At 37.0% G+C, this 17,655-nt stretch overlaps 1 pseudogene; it reads right to left on the reverse strand.

Annotated features, from left to right (window-relative positions):
• Positions 1 to 371: 371 nt before the first annotated feature.
• Positions 372 to 17,427, reverse strand: LOC127196234 (pyruvate kinase PKM-like; annotated as a pseudogene).
• Between the last annotated feature and the right edge of the window lie 228 nt (positions 17,428 to 17,655).

The raw sequence follows: 17,655 nt of genomic DNA on the forward strand, positions 1-17,655 counted from the left end.
AGATTATCTACACTGGAACCTGGGGCCCATGCCCTCAAGCCCCTACTGTTGCTCTCTCCTGATTCCAGGCCAGGGCTAGAGTTCTCTGGGCAAGTTTCTACAGGAGAAAAGTACATAGAGATGTTGGTGCCCTTTCGCGCGAAAGTCAGAGGGTCTCCAACCTTGCATTTCTCCTCCACCCCTGGCTCAGGTAGGGCCTTGATAGACAGCTGGGCTCTATTCCATGTTTCTGAGGCCTTTGTTTTCCCTGGTGTCCTAGCCCACCAGCGCCACACTATGGCCCAGAGTGAGCAGTACAAGCATTGCTGGCTTAATGGATGGGATGTGGGAGGGGTTGGGACAGGGGCTAGAAGCTGGGCTCCAGAGGGCCATCAAGGCACAGGCACTACATGCATGGTGTTGGTGAAGCCAGCGCCAGAGCGCCAGCTAGTCAGCACAAGTACCACTCTCCTTCCTTGAAGAAACCTCGGGCTTTGCTAGCATTCATGGCCGAGTTTACACAAAGGTCAACATCTTCAGCTCAGGCATCTGCACAGCATCCTTACTCAGCAGAGGGAAGATGCATGCTGCTGCGGTACAGATGGGCCGGGGATTGCCATTACAGCGATGGTGGGGGCACGAGGGCGAGGAGGACGGTAGCTGGCCACCTGCCACCTGGCCACCAAGTCCTGCCAGACTTGGTGAGGTGAGCACGATTGTGGCCACACTGCAACACTTGAAGGAGGCCTCTAAAGGCGCTCGCAGCGGCAGCTTATGTGGGGTTGTTGGTAAAGGGCGCTGGACAGTAGAGTTCCTTGAAGAACTGCAAATGGTAGATGGCAGCCTCTGCCTCACGGACAAGGAGGTGCTGCACACTCACAGGCTCCAGAGGGTAGTCCTCTTTGGCTGTTTCTCATGACAGCATGATGCAGTCTGCTCAGTCCAGGACCGAGTTGGCCATATCACTGCCCTCAGCACAGGTGGGACATGTTTTCTTGAACATACTTTCCAGCATCTCTGTGGCGCAGATGACAGGCTTCCCAGCTTGGTCGCATCGCCCAATCATCGTCTTCTGAGCCAGAAAGACCTTCCCTGCAGGAATCTCAGTGCCTAGATCACCACAAGCCACCATGATCCCATCACTGGCCTCCAAAATGTCATCAAACCTGCGGACACCTCCATGGTTCTCGATTTTACTGATGATCTTGACATTCTTGCCCTTCTCTCCCAGGACCTTCCTGACCTCGTGCACATTGGCTGCCTTGCTGATGAAAAACGCAAACACTGTGTTTGCCAGTTTCGCTTCATTGCGTGGCTTCACGTTGTTCTGGAGAGCAAGGGCGCGTGGCTGCAGTAGTGCCCTTTGCCGATTTGTTCTGATATTGAATGGTATTTTTTGTATATTACATATTTTAAATACCTATTCTTTGAGAACTTCATGTTTTCCTAAAAATCTACTCTCTACTACCCCCCTCAAGCTACTCCTGTGCCTCTCCAACAATTCTAACCTTGACTTCATTTTCTATTAAAAAAAAAAAAAAAAAAAAACTCCACTGAGTTCACTTAGTGCTGACAGTCTGTGCTGGGTGTAGGACCATCTACTGGAACATGGACAGCCTATTAGGGGCCACATATGAAAATAATTGATTTTCTTCCCTCATTAGCCACAAGCTGCCAATAGCTCCACAGTTACGGGTGGACTTCTTGACCATGTCGCAGATTCATGAATGTTTACAGTTCCAGCCACTGAGGGTTCAAGTGTCATGAACAAAGTCACTATTTACAGCAGTCATCCACTACCTCTGGCTCTTCCAACCTTTAATGTTACTCTTTCCTAATGATCCCTGAGCCTTTGGAAGAGGGAATTTGATAAGATTTTTTTTAAGGTTGTGCATATGTTGGTCTTTTGTCTTTGTATGAATGTTCATCTACTTCAGAAAGAAGTTTTCCTGAGATTTGTATTAATCAGTATAAAGATAATTATTTATTTTCTTTTTTTTTATTAATTTATTCTTGTTACATCTCAATGTTTATCCCATCCCTTGTATCCTCCCATTCCTCCCCCCCCCCATTTTCCCATTATTCCCCTCCCCTATGACTGTTCCTGAGGGGGATTACCTCCCCCTATATATTCTCATAGGGTATCAAGTCTCTTCTTGGCTACCTGCTGTCCTTCCTCTGAGTGCCACCAGGTCTCCCCCTCCAGGGGACATGGTCAAATATGAGGCACCATAGTACGTGAGAAAGTCATATCACATTCTCCACTCAACTGTGGAGAATATTCTGACCATTGGCTAGATTATTTAGAGTGGAGTTTAGCACCAAGTCAGTTTAGCTGAATAATACACTAAGCTCTTCTCTATGGGATGAGCTTATGGTTCTTCATTAATGTTGATATTTTATCAGATATATGAATTGTAAAAACATTCCACAAACCATACATTTCCTTTCCTTTCATTTATTTTTAGGGAGATATTTTTGTTTGATGCAATCTCCTTTATTTATTTTTGCTTTTTGTTGTTTGAGTTTCTAATGTAAAAATCCAAAGAACTGCTTGTTCTTTGCCCTCTATTTTTTTCTAGAAGTTTTATAGTGTAAGGTCTGTGTTTAAATATGATTATTCAATTTGAGTTGACTTTAAGTAAAAGCACCCAAGTTCATTCTTCCACATGTGGAAATGCAGTTTTCCTGTACCTATCATTGAATATGTACTTTTTTCTAAAACTAACTGACTGGATATATCTGGATTTATCTATTCTGCTACCTGTGTGTTACCATGACAGTATCATTCTATTTTGATTATGATCACTTTGTAATGTAAGTTTAATTCAGGCAATTTGATGCCCCCAGCCTTATTTGACTTTTTCAGAAAAGTTCTTGTTATGCAGGTATTAGGTTCTATACCAAATTTTAGGGTATTTTGAAACTTCTCTGCCACTACCATGATATAGCTTATGAAAGCTGGTCCTTTATGCTTAAAAATGAGTCAATAATAAAGCAACACCAAGAATTTTCTATGTGAACCTTTTTAAAATTACATTTATTTAATGATGGTTACTGTAAAAATAAAATAAAATTATGAAAATAAATAATTTGGGATGCCATGTGGCTGTATAATATGCTTTTAGCAGTCTGAACAATGCTTTTATAATAAAAAGAGAAGCCTGAAAATGCCAATTCCTCACTTACCTCATATGATTTAATTTTGAATATTTAATTTCAAAACATTTTCATTCATGAACAGTTATCACAAGTAATAAAGAAACAAAAAAGTATGTCATCAAGGGTTTATATGTTAGTACTGAGAAAAACCACCACACAGCTCTCTGTTACAGTCTTGTGTGATGACGGTAAAAGCGCTAGATGACAGAGTACAGATGGCATAGTTTTAAGGATTGATGGGTAGATAATAGACAGCAAAGTGCGGTTAGAAGGCTCATGTCTCTATAGAGAAGCACACAGTGAACGATCTTCAGCTGAGCAATAAGCTGAGCGTCAGGTAGCATGAAGACACCACGACAAGAGAGGAAGGCATATGATGAACTTCCATGATCGAAAGTTGATTAATACAGATCTATAACAGATTTTTAGCTGTATGATATCAGGTGAACAGAGAGGAATGGATAAGAGTGAAAAATCATTGAATTAAAGACAGCAGTGCAGACTATTGTAATTCAAAGGGAAGCTGAAGAACCATTGCAAGCGAGGGGTGAGACAGAGAGAATTTCCTAGATTTCTTCTATTTTAATTTATATTGTAGTTATGAAAACAGAGCTAATCCGTTTTTTATTTCTAAGTGAATATATCACGTCATATGTGCTGATCTGTGGTTTTCAGTATTGTTATCTGCATTATATGACATCAGATTTATCCTATTGAATAAATATTCCATTTCTGTGCACATGAAGAATACCATTATTCTATAGATTTTAAGAGTAACATGGAAATATTTTCTCAGATATGAAATTTTCTCTAATTATGAATCATGCCATATTTCTAACACTGACACTATTAACTCAAACGAATGGATCAATACTATGTTCCTCCACAGGTTTTTAAATACTATATTGACAAAGTTTTATCAATTTAAAATTTAAAAAGCTATCTGTTCCTATATTACTCTCACTAGAATCTCAGTGGCATTTGGCAGTATCATAACTTGGTTAGCTAATATAACATATGCTTTAATAATCATTGTTCTGTTGCAGTCATTTCATTGTTTTCATAGGTTCATTTAAAATTGCTTAGCTTAAGATAATTTTAATTTTAATTTGCCCTTGTTAATATTATATAAGTTAACAAGAAAATATATTTTATTGTTTTTTAATCAAGCACTTTGGCATTTCTCTTCAATAATTTGATTAGCTATAAAAATGAGTAGGATGTTTATAGACTAAATATTACTTAATAAATATGTATTAAAGTTAAGATTGGGCCATATGGTAGTTATATTTTTAATTTCCTAAGGAACCTCCAAAATGATTTCCATTAATGGCCATATTAATCTGCTTTCCCACCAACATGAATAGTGGCTCCTCTTTTCCCACATTCTTCCAAACATTTGTGGTCAGGTACCTTGATGAAGACCATTCTGACTTCAGTGAAATGATCTCAATGTACTTTTGATTTGCCTTTTCCTGATAACTAGAAATAGTGACCATTAGTATTTTAAAAATACTAGTTGGCCATTGCTGCTTCTTCTTTCAAGGTCTTTGTCTATTTCTCTGTTACATATATTGATTTGTAGTTTTTTTAAAAAAATACATTTTATTAATTTATTCATATTGCATCTGAATTGTTATTCCTGATTGGCAGTTTTTATCTCTTTGGTTTTTAATTTATATAGTTATCCTGGTTGGTTTGTTTCTGTTTCTGTCTATAAATGCGTATGACACATACTTTCTGTAAGTGTGTATAAGTCTATGTGTAAAGAGCTGTATGAGTGGGTGCAGTGTAATGTTTAGAGAGGAGACTGAAAAGGATAATTTTAGGTGATGCTGAAAGTTGGATTGCGTGTCAAAAGCACTTGAGATGTCAAAGAAGACGTATCATTTTTTTTTTCAAGTTTTAATTGTGCCGTAGTTTTCTTTTCCCATTTGTAATGGATAAAGCCGTAAGAGCATAACTGACAATGAGATAATAAACAAATATTGGTACTTCAACAGGTAAATGTATATATCAAATACCTCTTCCTTTTGCATATATAAAATTTGCAGTTAGCACACAGTTTATTATTAGATATTAATTTGGCGTTAAAAAAACTTTCTCTGGGCTGTTATTGATTTTGTGTTTTACTCCTGTTCCCACCCTCCTTCCCTTTTTTGCCCTATTCCCCCCCCCAGACCTCTGACAGGAGGATCCCTCCTCCCCCACCATTTGACCACAGCCCACGCTTCAGGAGATTCTCTCTCTTTATCTCTCCCACATCCGTCTTGTCTCTCTCATTCACTTCTGACTTCTACCCAGGCTCTTTTCTTCTTTAATGCCACTTGAGTCCCTTTGGTCACCCTTTCCTCCATTCTCATTTTTATCCTCCTTTGCTCTTCTTTTTTAAATTACTTTAGGCTTTATTCACATTCATACCTATTGTTTCTATGCACATGTATACATTAGGGACTAGAATCCATATATGTGGTTTCTGACCATCTGAGTTTGGTTTACCTCATGTAGTATTATTCTTTTCCAATCCATCATCTTTCCTTCAAATTTCAAATTTTTAGTTTTTTCTTTACAACTAAATAAAATTCCATGGTATACTACACTACATTTTCATTAGGCATTCATCTGTTGACATGCTTCTAAGCTGATCTCGTTTCTTTGCTATTTTAAATAGAGTAACAATAAATATTGATGTAAAAAAAATCTCTCTGGCAATATATAGAGTCCTTTGGAAATACACCCATGAGTATTATATATGTACCATATGGAAGTTCTATTTTTAAATTTTTGAGAAGTCTTCATATTGATGTTCATAATATTTGTATTAGTTTATACTCCTGCCAGAAGTGCACAGGTTGCCTAATTCTCCACATCTTCTTCATTTGTTCTCAGATGTCTTGATGGGTATCATTCTCACTTATTTTGGTCAGGAGCCACCTTAAAGTAGTTTTAACTCACCTTTCCCTGATGACTTGGAATATTGAACACTTTCTAACTAGCAATTGTCCAGTTATGCTGCTTCTCTGAGAACTCTCTGCTCTGTTCATTAGAGCATTTGCTGAGTGGCAGTTTAGTATTTAAAATGTTCAGTTCTTTGTAAATTCTGGTGTTAGCACCATATCTCAAGTATATTTGACAAAATATTTGTCTCTTTCTTTTGGCTATTTTGCTTTATTAATAGTTTCTTTTGCTATACAGGGACATTTTAATGTGTTTATTTATTTGCTTATTCATTTTAATTAAATTGTTTTCCTACTGTTTTTTTTCTACCAAACATTTTTTTACTTAGATGAAGATCTTTTTACAAATTTAAAGAAATTATTTGCGTGACTACTCAGGTAGCGCACTGTCTCTGTAATCTTCTCATTTGGAAAACTACTAACCTGCACCTCTTGTATCCTCAGGTAATCAGTTTTATTCCTTCTCAAGTCTCTGATGGTGTTGAAGACCAGAAAATTTGGTCTTACAATAAGCTTAGTTGTTTAGGGGTTAAGATGTTTTTAGGTCTAGATAGATGTTTTAAGTTGACAATGATGCGATATGATAGATACTGATTTACATTCAGAATTTTAGATGCATCAAGATAGGAAAGATGTTTCCTTCAAGGCTGTCAAATACAAATAGCCAAAACACTATGATTGTAACATTTATATAATTCCTGATTCTTTCATGGTTCTTCTTGCTATGCATAGTTTATTGTATACATGTATAATAACATAAATATATATGTAAAATATAAAAAACATTTAATAAAGATTTAAAAGAAAATGCGTACTTATATTTTTATCTAAGCATTTAAATATTCAAGAATACAAACAGAAACACAGGTAGTGTACTACATACCATTTAAATTGAAAAATTAAAAGAGTAGACTCAGATTAGACTTTAAGCTGCTGATAATTTTTTATTTCTCTTACCAAATAACATTATACAGTCCATAATATATTAAAAATTACCCTTGAATGACTACAACCAAAATATCAATGTGCAGAGTAACATGTATGAAACATTCTTACCTAATATGGTATTACTTCAGTGATAAGATTTAAACAATGGGTTAAGTGTTCATTTTTCACAGTTGCTATTTAAATTTGTACTTGTGGTATAGCATGGAATAAAGCAAGAGAGATGCAGTTGGGCAGTTGATACACACATAAAGATAGATAGAAAGGAGAAATTATTTGTAGTTTCTATGGTCTATTGAATAAGTTTTCATGAATGTCAAAGCAACCATGAACTTGAATTTAATGATGCTGTGATGTGGGATATGGTAAGTAAGTTTCTAGAAGTCAAATAAGCTTTTTAATATAAAAACTGTTTGCTTAACCAATGTCACAAAGCTTTTATCATTTCCCTTTAGAATTTTATTTTTCATTTTAGGCATGATCTCACTTCTTAGCTGGTGTTTATAGAATGGATGTTACAAGTAGCCCTGAGAGTTAGTCATAAGTGTCACCTGTCTTTTACAGATCAGTATCCAAACAAGCTGAAACTTGGTAAGGTAAAGTAAATTTCTTATACACAGTTACCAGAATTCCAGGATTTAAATATTAATTTTCTGAATAAATTTTTGCTTTTATTTTTGATTTACATATTGTCTTAGTTCATGGTGTGGATACTGCCGAGTAAATATTTTTTTACTGTATTCTCTTGAAACTCAAGCAGTTGGTTTTTTAGGAAATTGACATGACAAGGAACACAGTTCTGAGTTTCAACATTATCCAATAGGCTCTTACACAGCATCTGAAGTCTGAAGACAGTGGTAGTGGAGCAAATTACAAGGAGAACTTGGCACAGTCCTTAGACATCATCTCTTAGAGAGCATCGTCTTCTTTTTGTCATTTCTGTTCTCAGATACCATTTCCTTTCATTTCCTTGCTGCCTCTTGGATGCTGCAGCATACTACTCCTCATCCGTACTCTCGGGGACAGTATATTATTGATCTTTGTTTTTTGTTTTCTCTTAAAATATTGTCAGCAAGTCTGTAACATAAAAGCTAAGTGGTTTGAAAAATGTCAGATCCTGGCCTTAGATATGTTAGGTAATGGAAGTTGGTCCACAGGTCCCAACTTGTTGTCCAGTAAAGTCTCAACTTGTTGTCCAGTATACATATGCATGGGCATACTTTTTAAATCATATCAGTTTACATCACTAGGTAACTGGCAGTCCTGTTTCAATTAAGACCGTGCTTCAACGTCCAGAGAAAAATTACAACCGGTAATCCCTATCTTAAGCCTAAAACCAAAACAAAGATAAGTGGGCCTCAAAGAAATAAAACAGCTGTCCATCCAGATAAGAGACAGGAGAGAGTAATCATGTGCATATAGAAGAAAGAAGACAGGATTAAACATTTTTAGATAAGCTCACCTCATCTAATCAGCTCCAGGTGAAAAAAAAGGAAGAGAAAAGAGAAAACAAAACCACCATTATCACAACCTCCCCGCCCCTCTGCACACACACACACACACACACACACAGAGAGAGAGAGAGAGAGAGAGAGAGAGAGAGAGAGAGAGAGAGAGAGAGAGAGAGAGAGAGAGAGAGTTAAATTTAGTTAATTACTCAGAATAGGAATGATTTGTAACACTGGAAATGACTAATGGGTTTAAATTGCAGAACTTGGTGTCATGTGAAGTCTGATTCCAAGAGGAAAGCAAAAATTAATGTGATAGAGATTTCCAAGATTCTCTGTACTGTAGAACACTGGAAAAGAACAGGACCTCATGCTTGATCAGGGTGTCTGAGGGACTGAGAAGACCCGTCACTCCAGCGGCTCAGCAAATGCATGAAACTTTAGTTCGATTCTGCAGAGCATGTGACACTTCTCAGGTTATTTGCTTTCCTCTTTTCTCCCTGCAGGGAGTGTTCGTCCTCTCTCAGCTCTCAAATGACACCACCTTTTCACTTAAATTCAGAAAGAGAATGGAGACAAGCTCAGGAGCCATTCAGGCTGCCTCACTTGTGGGGACCAGCAGTAGTGTTGAGGGCATTAGCACAGGGATTATATCAAGAGTAATCAAGACTAAAGTAGCAAATGTTATCAAGGCTAAGGTAGTAAATGTTCTTAATTATCAGCAAGAGAGAAAAAGTGTTACAAAATTCTGCTAGCAAATTATATGGGCTTAAACCACATACTAGGCAGATAGAAGTGATAATGGGTATAGACAAGTGAAGGAGAAATTTAACACTGAAGAAAGCATCACAAATCCTTGTCTACTCAGTTCCAGACTTCAAAACACTGAAATGTTTCTCTGTTTTAGAAAATGAGTCAGGAAGAGCAGATGTTTTAATTAAACATGACTCAGTAAAAGAAATTTAGACAACTTACAGAAACTTTTCTTATCTTCTTCACTGAGACTTGTGAATATGTTGCTCTGTGAGTGGTGAAATAACTTTCATACACTTAAAATAAATAAACTCTTACCATCAGGGATATTCTAATACCATACAGTTTGAAAAGATGTGTGCAGTTTGCAAAATGATCTGTAATTTCAATTGTGGACCATGTGTGATGGAGATGATTAATATATTATATATAATATATACTATATAATTAATAATATATTCTGTATAATATATGATATATTAATTTAAAATAATTTTATCTTAGCTTTGTAAATTATAATGAAGAAAATTTAAATTATTTTACATATTAAATGTTAAGTATACTTCAAGTATAAGGTAATTTATTTTCTTAAGCATTTTAAAATATATTTTATTAATTTATTCGTATTACATCTCAATTGTTATCCCATCCCTTGTATTCTCCCATTCCTCCCTCCCTCCCATTCTCCCCTTACTCCCCTCCCCTATGACTGTGACTGAGGGGGACCTCCTCCCCCTGTATATGCTCATAGGGTATCAAGTCTCTTCTTGGTAGCCTGCTATACTTCCTCAGTTAAATTTTAAGTTCTTACATCAGTTAATTAATTAATAATATGAGGATGCATGCACGTCAAATGTGCATATGGAAGTCAGAGGGTGCTTTGCAGTTGTTTCTCTTTCCACAATATGGGTCCTGGGGATCAAACTCAGGTGGTGTCAAGAATTTTAATTAGCTTAGGCGTTTTACCATCACTTAAAATGTCTTAAAATATTTGTGAATAAATTTCTGAACTGGCATTTTGACACATGTATCCCAGCTGTTTATGGTTATTATTTCTCAGTGTTCTTTTTTTTTTTTAAACTAAAGATTGAAAGTAACAAATTCAGTCTAATTTATCATAAGTTTGAAAAATAAATATCTTATATTTTTAGGTCTCATTGCGTATCATATTGAAATTAAACATGAGTTTTAGAGAAGGTGGACAACATAGAAAAGTTTTTAATCTCTCTTGTTTTCACTCATTTCCAAAATGTTACATTTCTGTTCAAAAGATTGCAAAAGTAAAATTGATAGTGTCTCAATAAGAAATTCCAAAAATAGCATTCACAGTAAGCCCGAGTCAAAAGTAGTCCCCCAAAGTAATGCAGAGTAGATACAACCTGATAAATGTATTAAGACACAATTATTGTATGAACAATCACACAAAATAAATAAAATCTGTTAGGTGAAGAGAAATAGTCCTATCCAGAAGTGACACCTATAAGCACAGCAGTGGCTGGCCTGAAACGTATCTGTAAATGTACGGTAAGTGGCACTTACATGCTGGTGGTAGCAAACGGTTCTACAACTGTACTTAAGATCCACTCAACAGGAGAGAAATCATGGCTAGTGAGCTCATGGACGTTAGAGGAGAAACTGCTATGATCAATCTGCAGACCAGCACAATGTCTAAGTACATTGTAAAAATGATCTTTGTACCCACATATAAGTGTAGCTACCAGCCTTCATAAAAGGAGCTTCTTTATAGAATGGAGAGACCATTACAGAAAACCACAACTGGAGATGTCATGGGGTACCTAGATCATTGGCTGGATCTATATCACAGTTTCAGAGGACAGAGGAATAGAAGAAGGGTTGGTAAACTCTCAGAGTCATAATACCTGGCAATTGCTGCATAAACACAAATGGGACAATGGCAATATAGACAGATGTCATAATGTGGAAGGAGGAAAATTTCATGGGGTCCCATATTGTGGGCTATTGCCTTGTCCTGTTGACAGTGTCTCCTGCCTTACAGAAGCTTCTCAGCCTCATGAGGTCCCATTTATTAATTGTTGACCTTAAGGCCTGGGCTGTTGGTGTTCTGTTTAGGATGTTGTCTTCTATACCAATGTGTTCCAGGTTCTTCCCCACTTTTTGTTCTAACCGATTTAACATCTCTGTTTTTTTTTTTCTTATTTCTCTTGCCTGTCTCTTTAAAATATTTTATTAATTTATTCATATTACATCTCAATTGTTATCTCATACCTTGTATCCTCCCATTCCTCCCTCCCTCGCATTTTCCCCTTGCTCCCCTCCCCTATGACTATGACTGAGGGGGACCTCCTCTCCCTTTATATACTCATAGGAACCAGAGACATTAGCAGGCTACCAAGAAGAGACTTGTTAACGTCTCTGGTTTTATGTTGAGGTCTTTAATCCACTTGGACTTGAGTTTTGTGCATGGTAACAAATATGGGTCCAATTGCATTTTTCACATGTAGACATCCAGTTAAACCAGCACCATTTGTTGAAGATGCTGTCATTTTTCCATTGAATGGATTTGGCTTCTTTGTCTAAAAATCAAGTGACCTTATGTGTGTGGATTCATTTCTGGGTCTTAGATTTGATCCCATTGATCAACCAGCCTACTGCTGTGCCAGTATCATGCTGTCAATATTCTTATCATTATTGTGAGGCTACAATAGGTATGGCATGCCCTGAGGCAGAGATGAACTAGAGTGGTACATTTGAGAATTGATACATCTAATTTGAGTAAAAACAGAAATATACACAAGATTAAATCATTTAAAATCTTAGATGTTCTAAGTTTAGTACTAGTGTGAACTTAACAAGAAGTAGTTTGTCTCTTTCAGTGAAAAAAATCTAGGCACAATGACTAAGCAGAGTTCTCAGACTACCATTTATAAAAATCATTTCATGAGAATGACTGGCCTCTCTTTTTGGAGAAATAGAGAAAGCTAGATATAGAAATGTTGAAAATACACCCAGAAAATTGTTAGCAGGAAATATAGAAAGAATTCTGAATTAATGTTAGAGGACCAAGGATCCAACTCATTTAAGCTCCACTGCCCAAAATTGGGTTAATTTGAACATGAATATAATAATATAAATTGATTAAAACACTTGAAATATATTTTAATCAATGAGTTCCATAGAGATACTTTAAAACATTTTAAAAGGTTATTAAACACATGCGACAGATGCTGGGAACCAATTATCTTTGGAAGCCTAATTAAATGATAAGAATGGATCACAAATTTAGCTGGCCTTTACTTCACACACTGGTTCAGAGTAATCATTGTAGCAGGTATGTGAAGGGTTGTCTTTCTATAATAGTTCAGGTGACAGGGAGGTTCAGAAACACTTGTTCAACAACAACATAGGATGAAATTTGAAAAACACAGACTGTTTGAAATATGCAGTAATAATGGCCCTGTTTCTTCCAAGCATAAATAGTAAGGGGGAAAACGAACTAAAAGTTGAAATTGTCTTAGTGGCATGTGGATATTTTCCAAATTTTCTGGTCCAATATATGCATTACCAAAGGGTGAATATGAATTCCCTTGCCATTTCTATCTTTGGAGTAAATATTGAATTTGATCCAAATTATACAGCATATTGGAATCTATCATCCCTTTTGGGTGCCCCAATGTAGCAAGAATAGGAACACAGTGGGAATGTGTTAATAGATCCACTGGGATCTCCAGCTATCAACTTTTAGTTGGACAATCATCTGAGCTCAATGTGTGGCATAGATCTTCCAAAACAAAAGAAGTGCTAATCATAAAGCATAGATTTTGTTTTGCAAAATTTTTTTATGTAAGAGTATTTCGTGGAAAAAACAAGTGTCCTATGAAAATAATATAGGAAAGGAACCAGAGACACGGCTCAGAAGTTAAGACTACTTGCTACTCTTGCAAAGGACCTGTTTTAGTGTCCAGCACCCATGTGGTGGCTTCCAACTAATCTGGACTCTCTTCTGGCTTCATGGATACCAAGGAAACCTTTAATGAACATACATGCATGAAGATAAAAAACTCATACACATGTACATAGATAAATAAATGGATAAATAAAGGCATTAATAAAGCTGCACACTGAAACACATCTAAAGTCTGCAATTAATAGTCTGTAATCCATGGCTTTGACATAGGCTGAACTTACAAATTGTAGGTGACAGACATGGGCACCCATGAATTGATGAGTGTTGCATAGATTGGTTCCTGAGAGTTGAAATTAACCTTAATCACATTTTATTTCTGTTATCTCACCTTGCCTAGTCTACAATGCACTAGGCTGACAATGGCAGGAAATTGATGTTAAGGAAAGTTAAGTTACTAGTAGAAGGAAGCTGTAAACATAAGACAATCAGAACATCTTTGTCTCTGTATTTTAAAAGTTGCTGATACTAAGCCAGATAAAGGATTTAAAAATCAGGAAAATAAAAAATAACCATATATCACTTTAATAACATTTGTATTTTGGACCAGTTCTCGTTTATAGAGAAAGTTTACAGGTAATACAACATTCCATTTATCTCTCAGTCACCTCACATGTTGTTAACATCTAATATTATGTTTCAAATATGCCAAGGAGAAAACTACAATTGGTATGTAAATATTAACTAATTTTCACACTTTGCTTATTGACTGTTTTCTAAGCATGTCCTTTTCTAATATTCTGTTTTATACTGTCTATTTTTACAATAAATATAATTGAATCTCTAATTTTAAAAAATGCCCTACAGGCTTGCCTACAGCCCAGTCTTATTGAGACATTTTCACAATTGAGGCTCCCTTCTCTCCAATGATTCTTGCTTGTGTCAAGTTGACAAAACACTTGTCAGCACAAAGTGGGGGAGAATTTCTAGTTGCAACTATATTTTGGGAAAATGCCATAATTTCATCTTTCTTTACTGCTAAGGGTTCCAATTTTCTTTTTAGTTTAATTTATTTAAAACATTTATTCACTTTAGATCTTGACTGTAGCCTTCTCCTGAGTCTCCTCCTGGTACCACTCCCACCTTTCTCTTCCCCCTCACTCCTCCCCTAGTCCTCAGAAAAGGGAAGTCCTCCTCCCCTCCATCTGAGCCCAGCCTATCAAGTCTAATGAGGACTGCCTGCATCCTCTTCCTCTGTGGCCTGGGAAGGCTGCCATTCAAGGCAAAGTGATCAATGAGATTGCAGCAGAGTCCATGTCAGAGACAATCCCTGCTCCCCATATTAGGGGACCCACATGAAGACTGAGCTGCCAACCAACTACAACTGATTAGGGCCTCTAGGTCCTCTCCACTCATGATCCTTGGTTGATGCATCAGTCTCTGCAAGTCCTCCTGGGCCCAGATTTGTTGGCTTTGTTGGTCTCCTAATGGAGGTCCTGTCCCTTCCAGGTTCTTCTATTCCCCAACTCCCTGGGGTCTACCCATCAGTGGTTCTTGATCTTCCTAATGTTGAGGCACTTTATTTTATTTTACTTTATTAATTTATTCAGATTAAAACTCAATTGTTATCCCATCACTTGTATTCTGTCATTCCTCCCTACCTCCCGCTTTAACCCTATTTCCCTGCCCTTTATGTGTGACTGAAGGGGACCTCCTCCCCCACTATATGGTCATAGGCTATCAAGTCTCATTGTGGTAGCCTGCTTATTCTTTCTCTGACTGCCATCAGGCCTCCCTACAGAGAGGAGGTGGTCAAATAGGGGGCACCAGAGTTCATGTCAGAGTCAGTCCCTGCTCTACATTTAACAGTGGAGATTGTCCTGTCCATTGGCTAGATCAGAGTAGGGGTTCAATGTTTACTACTTGTATTGTCTTTGGTTAGTGCAATAGTTTGATCAGCACCCCCTGGGCCCCTATCCACCCATGACGATGTTCTCCTTGTAGGTTCCTAAGACCCTCTGGGTCCTTCTATTTCCCCATCTCCTATATTTGTCTTACCTAGAATCCCACCCAGTGGGATGTCCTAACAACTATCCCAATCTCCCGGTAAATGAAGACTTTCATGGGACATGCCTTTTGGGCTAGTGCCCAATTATAAGTGAGTGTATACCATGTGAGTCTTTCTGCTTCTGGGTTAACTCACTCAGTACGATCATTTCAAGTTCCATTCATTTGTCCACAAATTTCAGGATTTCCTTGTTTTTAATAGCTTAGTAGTATTCCATAATGTATATGTACCACAGTTTCTTTATCCATTCTTCTACTGAGGGACACTTAGGCTGTTTCCAGGTTCTGGCTATTATGAATAAGGCTGTTATGAACATGGTTGAGCACATGTCCTTGTTTTGTGTAGAGGCATCTTCTGGGTATATTCCAAGGAGTGGAATAGCTGGGACTTGAGGAATTCCTGTTCCCAGTTTTCTGAGAAAGCACCAGACAGATTTCCAAAGTGGTTGTACTAGTTTGCATTCCCACCAGCAACGAAGGAGTGTTCCTCTTTAATACAATACCTTACCTTGTGGTGACCCCTCAACTTTAAAATTGTTTTGTTGCTACTTCAAACTGTAATTTTACTACAGTAATGAATCATAATGTAAATGTCTGAGATACAGGGTACCTGACATGAGACTCATGTGAAAGGATTGTTCAACATCCCCATAAAAGGATCAAGACCCACAGGTTGAGAACTACTATTTTCAGAAAAGGTATTGAGTAAAGATGCCAGAGAGAATTGAATATGTTTTGGTCTTTTTCTGGCCCTTGTGCTGGAGATGTGTATGATGTTGAAGGCTGTTAATTTGTGGCCATGACAGTCATGACCATGCAATGTCACAGGCTAAAACGATTTGCTATCTTCCTTTTTACCTTTGATAATTTTTTTTTTGTTTTCTTCTGGAGCTGTAAGTATAAGAATCATAACCCTTGTAGGGCTAGTATTAAGAAATCATGGTGAAACTTTAGGGAGGGTAGGATTTTAAATACTTTCAATTTCCTTTAGGATCCAAATTGATTTCTATCACAATGCACATTCAGTTGCAAATTAACTCACAAAGTCATTTTCATTTAATGTTTAAAAAGCAATCATTTTCATGTATCATTGCTAACAAAAACTGATTTTTAAATGTATTTTACTGCTCATTTAGTAAGCACTTTGTCTCTGTCTGCAATCATATAAAACTATTTGAAAGAAAAGAGAAAATTCAATCAATTGAAGTTCTAAACAAGACCATTATTTCTTTCTTGTAATTAGTGATTCTTTAAGGAAATTCAGAATCCATTAGAATGATCTGAGGAACTTCTTGAAAACTATTGACACTTGCTTATACTTAAAAATTTTTTAAATTCCAGTCACACTGAAAATGGGACTAGTGGTAAAATAATTTCAGAACTGGTAGAAGTAATTTAGAGATAGTAGCAAATCTAGGAATGCATCAAGTAAATTAATAGTGGTATGTACCACACTCTTTCTCATCTTTATTTCCCCATTTCTCTCTTCTACATATTAACAGTATTGATTTCTCCACATTCTGCAAAACCCTTGATTGACTACTATGGCACACTGCTATTACCATACTGACACTTGAATTTTCTTTTGACACTTATGATTTTCAGAGTTTATTTTACATTGTGTCTTTGGAGTCCTGGAACTTGATTTCCTCTCTCTAATTTTTATGTTGGAACCTGGTTGTTCCATGGGAACATTCGACTTGGTATTTTGACTTTGGATCTCCGTACTGGTTCACTAAGCAACGTGTGTGTGTGTGTGTGTGTGTGTGTGTGTGTGTGTGTGTGTGTGTGTGTGCATGCGTGCACATGCGCACGCATTCAAACAAACACTGTGACTTATTTAAGCACAATCTTTCTCACACACATGCACAAATATACTGTTAGCCATTGTGGTGCGATGATGTAGAAATCTGTTAATGATGTTTACAAAACAGCTTATAAAGATGCAGTTGGATTCATGCAAAAAGTAGAAATGAAACAGATAACTTACAGACTCTTGAAAACTATTTCACCAAGGTCATTCTGAGGTAAGTCTACTTCTGGAAATGTTGGTAGTAAGACCTGAGTGAGAAACCCTGAGAATTCATGATTGTGAATTCATTCTATAAAACTGGCAAGGGAATTCCTCCTTGCCTGATGAAAACTTTTTGTGTCTTTATATCTCATACATGGCTCTGACTTACCCAAGTCCTGAGTCTTCCTCAGAGCATTTTTCTAGCTTTTGCTTTACCATCATTGCCAAAACCTCTTTGTAGTTCAGTTGTAAGGTGAGACAAGAAAGACAAGGTCTGTGAGATAATTCATACATATCACTGTTGACAGCACTCGCTAAGGCCTGATCGACCTTGGGTCAGAATGTTGACTTGACTGTTCGCTGTCCTCAGGTGGCTGGGTTAGAGTGCATGCAATATCCTTCCTTGGTGGTAGCATGAGGGGAAAGTGCTTGACAACAATGAACTAT

Source organism: Acomys russatus, chromosome 1, assembly GCF_903995435.1.
Source record: "Acomys russatus chromosome 1, mAcoRus1.1, whole genome shotgun sequence".
NCBI lineage: Eukaryota > Metazoa > Chordata > Mammalia > Rodentia > Muridae > Acomys > Acomys russatus.